General features: G+C 35.3%; 1 long non-coding RNA gene and 1 pseudogene across 1 annotated transcript in view; one reads left to right on the top strand and one right to left on the bottom strand.

The window, feature by feature from the left end:
- The window catches only part of LOC112472938, a 33,186-nt gene that overhangs the window by 13,355 nt on the left and 6,652 nt on the right, over positions 1-13,179 (top strand). The window lies entirely within an intron of this gene.
- Positions 3,162-3,280, bottom strand: LOC112473078 (annotated as a pseudogene).

Below are 13,179 nucleotides of genomic sequence, written 5' to 3'. Positions count from 1 at the left end.
TTGCTACATCCCTGGTTTCCCTCCTAATGCTTCCTTGCTAGCCATCTGTCATCTACCAAGTATTTGCCAAAGCAGCTTTTAAAAATGTGTTGCTCTACTCTCTCTTTTCTTTAGCCCTCCCCACAACTTAAAAAATGTTTTTTCTTCTGTATACAAAAATACAAATATTTGGCTGGAGCAGGTGAGATTTCTGAATGTAATGGCTGAAAATTCCCAGGTAGACCTTGGGAAATTATATTAAAGCCACTTGGGTTGTCACTAATGATTCTGGGGCCTAGAGTCCACAGCTATTTAAAAGGAAGCCTTTCAAAAGATCAAAGAAATGGCTCAAACTATCAGTACCTATGGAATACCAGAAAATTCTCACTATTATTAAATGAGCATATTTTAGGAAAAAAACTAGTAAATCTACTTTGTGATTCATTCTTTGGGTAAAACTTTATTATTGTTTTTATTTTTCTGCTTCTTTAGTTTTAAGCCACTGGTGCTTTTCTAAAGACAGTGGTTATCTTCACATTAGAGTTGAAACAACTACTTAATAACATCTTTTTCTTGCTTCCTTCCAGTTTTGTACAACTGATCACACTTCAACCTCTTTTTTTTCTTTTGGTCTTCCTAGAAGAGCTACTATTGGTTTTTTTGGTCTATTTTCTTCCTAATGTCTGTTTTTGGAGGAAGATGGTTAAACAGATGCTTTCTGTTTTCCTTATCCTGGTGAAGGTGATTGCCAATGGGTAGCCTATCCCACTGGCCACACTTCCCCCCTAATCTTTCTCAAGATCTCTAAAAGGTGGCTCCTTGGTACCCACAAATATTTTGCCATTTCTCCCTTGGAGTGCAACTGTTAGAACTGTTTGATTGAGGTACTTGGGGAATGCTCTGAATTTGTTAGTAATTGATTTGGTTCCTTGTTATACTGGTTATATGCTTAAGGTCTCTGATTTTCATAGAAGTTACAGAACTGTGTAAATATAAAGATGTGGGGGGGCTTTTTGGTGCATTTCATCAGAAGTGTGATCAGCGTCCTTTGTATGGAAGAATTAATTAAAAGTTAGAAGGAAGAAGAGACGAAAATATGGGAGGGAAAAAAATAAGAGTTTGTTGGAATGAAGAGGGAGGTGAAGTATCCCAAAAATCAACTCATAAGTCTCTAGCCTTGTGTTCCAGGCATGAAAATAAAGAAAAAGAATCAGAATCTAAGAGTACCAAATCTAGTAAGAGTAAAAGAAGTTGGGAAATTGCCTCTAAAATGATGTTTACTCTTTCTCAAAGCATACCTGTATTCTTTATTCTTAGGAGTAAGGGAGAAATTTTTTTTGTAAGTGTTGAGGTCTGGTGAATGACAAACCACCAAAATAAGTTATTTTTTAGAGTTGGAATTTATAGAATCATGGAACATAATATCTGAGGAAACTTAGAATTGTTCTTTACTCACATTTGTTTATTCAACAGGTGTCAGGTCACATAGGTGAAAAAATAATTTCTATCCTAAAGGGTAGAATAATTGTTATGAAAAGGTTTAAGCACATTATAAAAAGCATACACAGGAAGAGGTATCTGTTGTTGTTGCTCGTTTTTGAGATGAGGTAGCAATACTTGAGTTAAATCTTGAAGAAGAAATAAGAATTTTCCTAGTGAACGGGAGGGAAAGAAATCCTGTCTGAGGAGATAGCATATGAGAAAGCACAGGAATACAATAGAAGAGGGCACATTTAGAGAATAGCAAAAATTTGGTATGTTAGAGATGCCTATCATTTCTCCTGTGCTCACAACCCCGTGTTAGGAACCTGTTCTCCTCAAAGCTAATATATATTGAATGACCCTGTACCCCTGCCCACGAGACCAGGAATTGGCCCTTGACAGCAGCTAATGAGATTTTTTCTCACAGTAATAAAATAAACCAAATGGACTTTCATTGTTAGTAATGGTAGACTATATAATTCAAGTCAACCCTCCTACTGAAGACCACTAAACAAGCTGGATGAAACATAAAAAGCATAATATAAAAGCATCTAATAACTAACAAGATAGTGAGAAATTACTGGGCCAAGATTTTGGATAGGTAAGAATTTTGAAGTGATGAGCCTAGTACTCATGCTGCTTTTGTCTAGAGGCATATATGTATTCAGAAGTGACTGGGAAGCTAAGCTGCATTTTTGGTAGTCCTGTGAGCCAATGGGGACAAAAATTGGAGTCCAGGATCCATAAAGGGTAGTAACCCTTATATATCACCCTCTGCTTTGGCCCAGGACTTTAAAATGCTGCATGGTAGGTGTAAAGGAGCACTAGAAGTAAACTAAGCTTCATGCAGAATGCAGGCTGACTTTATATCATCTAAGCAGCTTAGAAAAATCTCAGGACCTGAACTTGTATTAAATTGACCCTAATTGCTAGTGGCAAGAGCAAATAAAAATCCTCTTTGGAGGAAAATATCATCATCCTAGGCCTCAAATTATTTATATAATACTTTTTCAAATACAGTGTCCAGCACAAAGGTAACCAGACACATGAGGAGACAAGACACCATGAGTAAGGAGGAAAAATAACAGATAATAGAAACAGGTCCACAGGATTCTGTATGCTGCAATCATAGAACACAAACTATAAAACAATTCTGTGTACTATGTTCAAGGAGATAAAAGTCAAACTTGAAAACCTTGACAGAGAACTAGAAACTATAAAATGTGAGAATCCAAAAAGTGACATTAAAAAAACAACATAGCAGATTTGTAAATGAGCAAAATGGAAATGCTAGACTGAGACAGTGGTAAACACTGAAATTTGTAAGGTCTGAGAGACCCAAGACTGGTGATCTTGTTGGTCTATCCGCAAGTTTAGGAAGAAATACAGACACAAACAGAGATGAGAATGCGTGTGACTCCAGGGAGAAAAAGATGCAGAGAGAGTAGTTACCTGACTATTTTTCAGTTCACCCTCTTCCTCCTACAAATAATGCCACAATAAATATTTTTGCACACATATGCTTATGCACTAATATTTTTATTTCTATAGAAATGATCCCCTATGGTACATTAAAAGAATGTCTTAAAATTTGAGAGATACTGCCACATTACTTTCGAGAAAGGTCATAGCAATTCTCATTTCCTTCAGCAATGTTCTTTCCCTCACCTCTCCATGTTCTTCCTTTTTTTTTTTTTTAACGCCTACAGCACCTGGTATTCCTAGGTGGTCTCCCATCCAAGTACTAACCAAGCCCAACCCTGCTTAGCTTCCAAGATCAGACGAGATTGGGTGCATTCAGGGTGGCATGGCCAACTCCATGTTCTTTCCACTACTAAATATTATCGATGTTTTGATATATTGCTAATCTGGAGAGTTAAAAATGAGATCTTAAAAAGTCCATTTTCCATAAAACAAACATGACCAATGGAATAGAAGAGAGAATCCAAAATTAAACCTTATCATATATGGTCAAATGATTTTTCAACAAGAGTGTCAAAACCAATCAATGGGAAAGGATAGTTTTTTCAAGAATTAATATTGGGAAAACTGGACATCCACATGCAAAAGCTCTTATCTTACACCATATACAAAAATTAACTCAAAATGGATCAAAGACTTAAACATAAGAACTAAAACTGTAAACTCTTAGAAGAAAAAATAGTGGAAAAACTTCATGTCATTGGGTTTGGCAATGATTTCTTGCATATGACACCAAAATTACAGGTAAGAACAACAACAAAAATAGATAAATTGAACTTCATCAAAACTTGCATCAAAAGATACTATCAACAGAATAAAAAGGAAACCCACAGATATGAGAAAATATTTGCAAATTATATATCTGGTTAGAGATTAATATCCAGAATACATAAAGAACTACAACTAAACAAAGACAAAAAAAACAAACTAATTAAAAAATGGGCAAAGGACTTAAACAGACATTTCTCCAAATAAGATATACGAATGGCCAATAAGAACATGAATGATGCTCAACATAACTCAGGAAAATACAAATCAAAACCACAATGAAATGTCATTTCACATCCACTAGGATGGCTATAATCAAAAAGACAGATAATAACAAGTGTTGGTGAGAATGTGGAGAAATTGGAACTCTCACATATTGCTGGTGAAGAATGTAAAATAGTGCAGCATTTTGGGAAACAGTTTGGTGGTTCTTCAAAAAATTAAACATAGAATTACCATATGATCCAGCAATCATACTTCTGGGTATATTATACCTAAAAGAATTGGAAGCAGGGACTCAAGCATATATTTCTATGTCAGTGTTCATAACAGCAGCATTCACAATAGCCAAAAGGTAGAAGCAACCCTAGTGTCCAGTGACAGATGAATGGATAAAAAAAAATGTAATGTACGCATGCAATAGAATATTATTCAACCTTAAAAAAGAATGAAGTACTGACATATGATACAACATGATAAACCTTGAAAACATACTAAGTGAAATAATAAGCCAGATGCAAAAGAATAAATATGATATGGTTCCACATCTACATATATAAGGTACCTGGAATAGTCAAATTCATAGAGACAGAAGATAGAATAGTGGCAAGCAGGGGCTGAAGGGAGAGGGGCTAGGGAGTTTCTGCTTAATGGGTTCAGAGTTTCAATTTGGGATGATGACATAGGTCTGGAGGTAGCTAGTGGTAATGGTTGCACAACAAGGAGAATGTACTTAATGCCACTGAACTGCACACTTAAAAATGGTAAAAATGATAAATTTTATGTATATTTTACCACAATGAAAAGAAAACTATTTTGTATATACCTGACAACTAGTGAAGTTGAGCACCTTCTGTTTTTTTTGGACATTTGTATTTCATCATTTATAAATTGCCTACTCTTATTCTTTGCCCATTTTTTCCCTACTGGGCTGTTTATCATTTTGTTATTAATTTATATGAGTTCTTCTTATATTAATAGTATTAGCTCTTTGTCTACAGGGCTTTTTCTTCCATTTAATTTTATTTATGGTGTCTTTTGAGATGCAAAAATTTCATAAAATGGCTGCCAATGGCCCACTATCATCAAGTGAATTTATTGTGGTGAGAGGTGGAGAAAGGAGTTCACAGAAAACAGGATGCTGGACAGAAAACCTAATGAGTATCTACTAAATGAAATTTTGTAAAGATATGGCCTCTCCCACAAAGAACTGCAAAGAGATAATAGGAAGCACTGGATATGGACGCTATTAGCTACCTGAGTCATGGTTTACTTGTCATGATTCACTCATTAATTCTTTCAATAATTTACTTATTCAATAAACATTTATTAAGCAGCTATAATGTACCAAGCACTATATTATAACAGAATACAAAAATAAGTAAGGCGTAGGACCTGCTTTTGAGAAGCTCATGTATATTTGGGGAGTAGAAATGCTAAATTACAAATAATAGCAAAAAGATGAATATCACGCAAGACAGATGATAGTGTCTCAGGCTAGGAAGCTGTCGACATAAGTGAATGCATTTGTGTTATATTTTAAAGGTAATACTGAGAGAACTTATTGGATATAGGTATCAGGTAAACAAGAATCAAAGATGATTCCTAGGTTTTGGACCTGAGCCACTGTGAACACCCAGAAGAACCTTTTACTGAGCTGGAGAAGACTGAGATAGAGGTTTGAAGGATAAAAATCAGGAGTTCTATTTTAGATATATTAAATTTAAGATGCCTACTAGACATCTCAGTAGATTGTCAAGTGTATATATTTAACATATGAATCTGAGAGCTCAGGGAAGAGAGGTGAGGCTGGATTATAAATCAGGTGGTCAATGGCAATATTTAAAGCTATGGGACTAGATAGGATCACCTAGGGCAAAGTTTGAATAGAGTAGAAAAGATTTAAAGGCAGAGCCAATTTTTAGAAATTAGGTATAAGAAGAGGATGCTCTAACCAAGATGATTGAGGGGTGACTAAGAAGGCAAGAAGAAAATTAGGAGAAAACCAGAAGTATCCTACAAGCAAAGCAAAGAAATTACTTCAAGGAGGGAGAAGTCAACCAGTGTTGAATACTGTTGAGAGGTGAAGATGAAGGTAGATATATGGCATTGGATTTAGCAAGATGAAGAATATAATGACCTGGACAAGACAGTTTCATTAGAATGGTGGGGACAAAAATAAGGTTTGAATAGGCTGAAGAGAGAATGGAGATGAGGAAGTAGAGACAGCAAATAGAGACAAAGCTTTTGTGTAGTTTTGTAAAGAAATAGGGCGATAGCTGGAAGGGAGGAGGATCAAGAAAAACTTTAAAAATATTTTTCAATAAAAACAAAATTTTAAATAGATTACATTAAATGGTACAAAATTTTGAAAGTACGAAAGGGTATATGGTGAAAATCTCACTCCCACACCTTTCCAAACCCAGTCACAGTATTTTCTTCCCTCATTTCAATGTTTCCAGTCTCTCATAAATCCTTCTGGAAATAGTCTCTGTATATACAAACAAATATTTATACACATTTTCCCACCTTATCTCATTTTAAATAAATACACAAATGGTGGCTCACTGTACACACTGCTTCTGCCCCCTCATTTTCCTACTTATCAACATGGAGATATATCTACATGGAGATTGTTCCATGTAGATATATAAAAAGGTCTTCTGCTTTCTTTATTTATGGTTGCATTGTGTTGTTATACTCTAATTTATTTATTCGATCTCCTGGTAATTCCTATTGATTAATACTTAGGTGGTTTCCAATCTTTTGCTGTTATAAAGCTGCAATGAATGATTTTGTACATAGATCTTTTCACATGTGTGGCAATATATCTGTAGGATAAAATTACTTAGAATAATTACTGAGCCAAAGGTGCCAAAATGCTTTTATATAATTTGTACCAATATATCCTACCAACAATGATTAGAAGGCCTGTTTCCCTATATAGTGTGTTATCACATTTTTTATCTTTGTTGATCTAGGAAGTAAAAAATGGTCTTTTGGTGTTGCACCAAAAATGGTCTCTTTTATTTTGCATTTTCTTTATTTTGAGTGAGGTTGAATATTCAAAAGTTTACAAGCTATTTATATTTATTTTTCTTTGAGTTGTCTCTTCCTACTTTTTGCTCATTTTTCTAATAAGTTAGTCTTTTTCTTACTGATTTGTAGGAGCTCTTAATATTTCAGGCATGTTAGCTCTCTGTTATCTGAGTTGCAAATATACCTTTTCACTTTGTTTATAGAGATTTTTTTTTCTTGCAAAAATTTTTTTAACATAGTTGAATTTATCTGAGTTTTGTGTCATACTTTAAAAAACTTCCCCACTCCAAAAGCATTTTAAAAAATTTCCCAGAAGAGTATTTTAAATATGAGATACTAGAGTATGCTTTCATGTTTTCAATAGAAAGGGAGGAACTGATGAAGCAGGAGAGATTAGGGAAAATTTCAAGAGCAAACTCCATGACTAGGCTAGGAGTGGATAGCATACAGAGCCTAAATTGGAAGGTCGACCTTCAATAGGAACAAGGACAGTCTCCTTTTGTCAGAGGAGGGAAGATAGAATATGGGTTCTGATGCAGATGTTGGTGGATGTGGTGATGAGAAGATAAGAAAGTTCCTAAGTGATTGCCTGTATTTTCCCAGTAGTATAAAAGGCAAATTCATTGGCTGAGTTTAGGGCAGGAAGGGGCTGTTAAGGTTTGAGGAAAGATGAAGATTAAGAAAGTTTAGTCTTATTGTATTAGATGTTCTAACTTCTGTATATTCTCCTACCCTTGGGACAAAAGATAATTTATTTAAAATTTTCATTGATTCAATGATTTGATCTGATGGAATGACTTGGTTTCCCTTTGAAAACACTTTTATTCTTGGAGAGTGCTTCATGTGATTAGATTACTGTAAATAACTTGGCCTCAATGTGCTATATGCATGGGTTCCCAGTGAGGTGACCTTGTTTTCAAGAGGTGTTTAGGTTCAGGGTTTGTGTCATTCAAAACAGGTTGTATGGGTCATAGCACTTGAGCAGGAAAGAACAGTTGACTTTGCCTAGAAGTGGGCCATGTACCTGGCAAGCCTAGATGGCTACATGGACTCATTCGGCCCTTCCAGTAAATTGTTCATATCCTTTGTCTCAGTAATTAATTCGACTTCTGAGACTCTGACCTAAGGAAATAATCCTTAGGAGGCACTATAGCAGAGCACTTAAGAACACATAGGCTTTAGAGTCAGATACACTTAGAATGGAATCCAAAATGGCGATTTTAAGTATCTACTAGAGTTTATTTCTCTGCCCCTCAAGTCATCACTATGCATTTAAAAATAAAAACAACAATATTTTCATTGAGATATAATTCACAAACCATAAACTCCACTTATTTAAAGCGTACAATTTACTTATTTAAATATATTCACAAAGTTGTACAGCCATCACCATAATCAATTTTAGAATAGTTTTATTATCCCAAAAGAAACTCCCTGACCATTAAATCACTCTCTAGTTTATAGAACTCTATGTAATCATTAATCTTTTTGTCTATGTGGATTTACCTATATTGGACTTTTCATATAATATAATCATACAATATATGGTCTTTTGTGACTGGATTCTTTCATTTCGCATAATATTTTAAAGTTCATCCATGTTGTAACATATACTCATACTTGATTCTTTTTTATTGCTGAATAACAATTTCACTGTTTGAATATATCACTTTTATTTATTCATTGGTCAGTTGATGAACATTTAGATTTTTTCCATTTTATAGCTATTACGAAAAGTGCTGCTATGAACCTTCATGTATACCTTTTTTGCGTGGATGTATATTATTACTTCTCTTGGATATGTACCTAGAAGTACAATTGCTTAGTCATACAGTAAACTCTATGTTTAACTTTTTGAGGAACTGAGAAACCGTTTTCCAAAATGTTGCACCATTTTACATTCCCACCAGCAGTATATGAGAGTTCCAGTTTCTCCACATCCTCACCAGCATTTGCTATTATCTATCTTTTTGATTATAGCCAACCCAGTGGATATGAAATGATATCTCATTGTGGTTTTGATTTACATTTCTCTAATGGCTAATGATGTTAAGCATCTTTTCATGTGCTTATTGGCCATTTACATATTTTCTTTGGAGATATGTCCCAAGTCCTTTGACCATTTAAAAAATTTATTTTATTTTATTTTTATTGTTGAGTTGTAAGAGTTTTAAAAACATATTTCTGGGTACCGGTCCCTTATCAGATTTGTAAATATTTTCTCCCATATTGTATGTTGTCTTTTCACTTTCTTGATGTTATCATTTGGAGCAAAAAGTTTTTAATTTTGATATAGTCCAATTTATCTATTTTTTCTTTTCTTGCTTGTCTACTCAGTGTTTTGAGTTCCTCTTCTCTCAGTCTCTCTTGAACCTACTCCAATCAGGCTTTTTGCCCTTACCAAAATAACTCTTGATAAGGTTGCCAGTGGCCTCCATGTTGTTTATCCAATGACTAGGACTCAGCCTTCATTCTTATTTGATAGAGCTCTCACCTCCTCCTTTTTGAAATGCTATGCTTTATTCACTAGATTTCCAGGATACTACATTTTCCTAGTTTTCTCCTACTCCTACTGGCTGTTCTTTTTCAGTCTCTTTTGCTGGTTCCTCCTCATCTCTCTGACCTCTAAACATTGGAGTGCACCAGGATTCAGACCTTAGATTTGTTTCTCTCTACATTCACTCTGTTGGTGATTTCATCCAGCCCAATGGCTTTAAATATATTCTACATGCTGACAACTCCCTGACTTATATCTCTGGCCCAAACTCTACCTAAACTGTCTTCCCTCAGATATCTGCATTACTCACTCCCTGCTATAGATTAAATTGTGTCCTCCTCCCCAAATTCATATGTTGAAGCCCCAACCCCCAAGTTACCTATTTGGAGATAAGGCTTTCATAAAGGTAATTAAGGTTGAATGAAGTCATAAGGGTGGGGCCCTGATCTAATAGGATTAGTGTCTACATGAAAGAGACTGAAGAGAGCTTTCTCTCTCTCTCCCTCCCTCCCTCTCCTCTCCCTCCACCCTCCCCTCACTCTCTCTCTGTCTCTCCATGTACATACACCAAGGAAAAGTCATGTGAGCACACAAAAAGAAGGTTACCGTCTGTAAGCTAGGAAGAGAGCTCTCATTAAAACCTGAGCATGTTGACAGAGTGATCTTAAATTTCCAGCCTCCAGCACTGTGAGAAAATAAATGTTGTTGTTTAAGTTTCCCAGTCCATAGTATTTTGTTATGGCAGCCTGAGCTGACTAATACACTCCCCCACTTTCTTCAGGTTTTTGCTCAGATGTTCCCTTCTCACTGAGGTATTTCTTTATTGCCTTGTTTAAAGTCACAACCCTGCCTAACCCTGGCATTCTCTTTCCCCTTTTTCTGATTTATTTTTTTCCCCCAATGAATCATCTGATATATATTCCACTTATATTTAAATTATTTTTTATCGTCAGTCTCCCATCACTAAAATGTAAGTGTTTAAGGGTAGAGACTTTCGTTCATTTTGTTCACCTCTGTGTCCTTAACACCTAAAATAGTGTCAGACAAAATATAACTCTTTAAAATATATTGAATGACTGTTGAATGAATAATTACCATTGTAGCTCAAGAATATATAATGAAATTGTATATATTAAATTGGGATATGAAGTTGGCTACTTCTGTGAAGGTTAGCATTCATGTCTTCAAGGTTACTTCATAGACATAGAAACTACTAATCAGCAGCTTTGTTGGCCATATCAGTTGGCACAGCCCCTTCCCTACTGACCATTGCAATGAAAGACTTGGTGAGCAGCCTCAATTAGAGCTGAGATGCTCTTTGTATATCAACATCATATAAACAGGGCCCGGTCCCAGCACATCATGCTTGACTGTTCCATTCAAATACCATGTGTACATTGGTGGCTCCTGTGACTTTGTTAGGAGATCTTCAAAGCTGTGTGGTCCACTGCTGACATTACTGTGCCCTCCCTTTTTTGGCTAGATATAATCTAAATGAAAATGTTTGAACATGGTAGTACTTTCAAAGAGTCAGCTTAAATATTGTCTTTACTTCTTTACCAGGGTTTGTGTTTCATGCTGGTCATTGTACTTTGGCAATTTAAGATAGATTTGTTTTTGATATTGCTTTGTGGCCATTCTTTGTATATGTCATGAGAAGGTCATCAGCAGTCAGAGAGACCATCAGTGGAAGATATGACCTCATTATTTTGATGATGGAACTCTATGTAGATACATTAGTGTGAATAAGTTATACTAGTAGCCACTGCAATAGAAATTGTAAATAACAGAAGAAAATTAACTAAGTCAATTCTCAGTCACCTCTAAATCAACTGATACTTTTACTAGTTTTAATTAGCGTGTGTATACGTATTGTATAATTTGTGTCAGCAGCTTGGGTTGAAATCAAGACACATCATGTTTGATATGTTCTGGTATAACATGGTACTTTAGATGTACTTTTTCTACTGAGAATGACTTTAAGTGTTCCCTTGTAAATTTTCACAGTAACATAAAATAAAAATTAATTTTGAAAGTATCTGTTGACTTGTTGATATCATAATAATAGTATTTATGAATATTACTATAAATATTACACAGTCTTGAGGCATTTTACTCTGAGCTTTGCTATGTATCATAAATTATCCAAATCTTCTGTTATCACTTGGACTTCCTAGTATTTTAAATGGCATTCTCTCACAAAGGAGCCCTTCTAATTGCTGGATCTGATTCTAGTATCCTTGGATTTGCTGGTTAAGCATAAACAGGGATAGATTAGTCTAGGGATCCATATATCTTATGGAATATGTATTTCCTGTGTTTTCCACCTGCCTAACTGAAACCGCATTTAGACCAGAAGATGCTATTATCTTTCCTCTGATTTACTCTCTGAGTAGGATGTCTTACTTAAATTTGATTTGGTGAAGAGGCATTACTAGAGGGCTTTATTTTTAATTCAGTATAACTGATGATACCACAACAAAGCAAAGAATCCCCAAAACTGCAATATTGAGTGAGATAGCATAACTTCAAGTCTTGAATAGTATTATGGGAAGTCCATCTTCAGTCATTCCACAAATTGATTACATCTCTTAATATATCACTCAGTAGCATTTATTGAACACCTTTGTGGTGGGCACTTGCAAATGTTCAAAATACAAAGGTGATATGCTAAGGTCTTTGCCCTCACAGAGATTACAGACTACCAACTATTACTTAGTGTGATAATGCCACAATAGAGGCATGTAAATATTTCAATTCTATGTGAAGGATGATTTTGAGAAATACACCATTGCTATATGTTTTAGGCATACAAAATGTTGGGAGCAAATCACTCTTGGGTTTAGAATTCTTTATTTTGCGTGTTACTAGATAATTACTAAAAATATTTAAATGCCTCATGAATGCTAGGAGTTGTGTTTGATGAAAAATTAGATATCTCTGCCCCAGTGAAAGAGATAGGCAGGCATTAAACAAATATAGAATTAGATACTTTAAATGCTAAGAAGAGAAGAGTGAGGTGTTCTGAAAAACTACAGGAAATTCAAATATACAACTTAGCATAATGTATATTATCTATTGCTATGTAACATAATTTCCAAAATTAGCAGCTTAAGACAATAATGAACATTCATGATCTCATATAGCTTCTATGGGTCAAAAGTTCAGGAGTGTCTAGGTTGTGTAGCTCAGAGTCTCTTGTGAGTTTATAGTCAAAATGTCAATTGGGACTGCAACCATCTGAGGCTTAACTGAGGAAAAATAATCTAGTTTCAGGATGGCTCACTCACATAGCCGTTGGCAGGAAGTATCAGTTCTTTACCTTGTGGACCACTCCATAGGGTTATTTGTCTTCAAGACATAGCACCTTGTTTCCTCCGGAGAGACTGAGCCAAGACAAAGCAAAGGAGAAGCCACATGTCTATTATGACTTGCCTCAGAAGCCATACATCTTTATTTCCATAATATTCTATTGGCCCTATTCAGCATGTGAGGGTGCATGAAACACCAGCACGTAAGAATCATTGAGGGCCATCTTGGAGGCTAGCTACTGCATATATGAATCTCCAAACACAAGCTTGCTGAAGTCAAACTTTTCAGAAGAGCCCAATGCAGCCATTTTATAAACAGCATCTGTTCGTGTTTCTAAGGGAAGGTCATGTTGAACTGCATATCAATAGAGGATTTGCACAGTCCCGTTTCCTGCTTAATTA

The sequence above is a fragment of the Pteropus alecto genome, unplaced genomic scaffold (assembly GCF_000325575.1).
Source record: "Pteropus alecto unplaced genomic scaffold, ASM32557v1 scaffold39, whole genome shotgun sequence".
NCBI classification, from domain to species: domain Eukaryota; kingdom Metazoa; phylum Chordata; class Mammalia; order Chiroptera; family Pteropodidae; genus Pteropus; species Pteropus alecto.
This window is presented reverse-complemented; position numbering and strand designations above follow the sequence as displayed.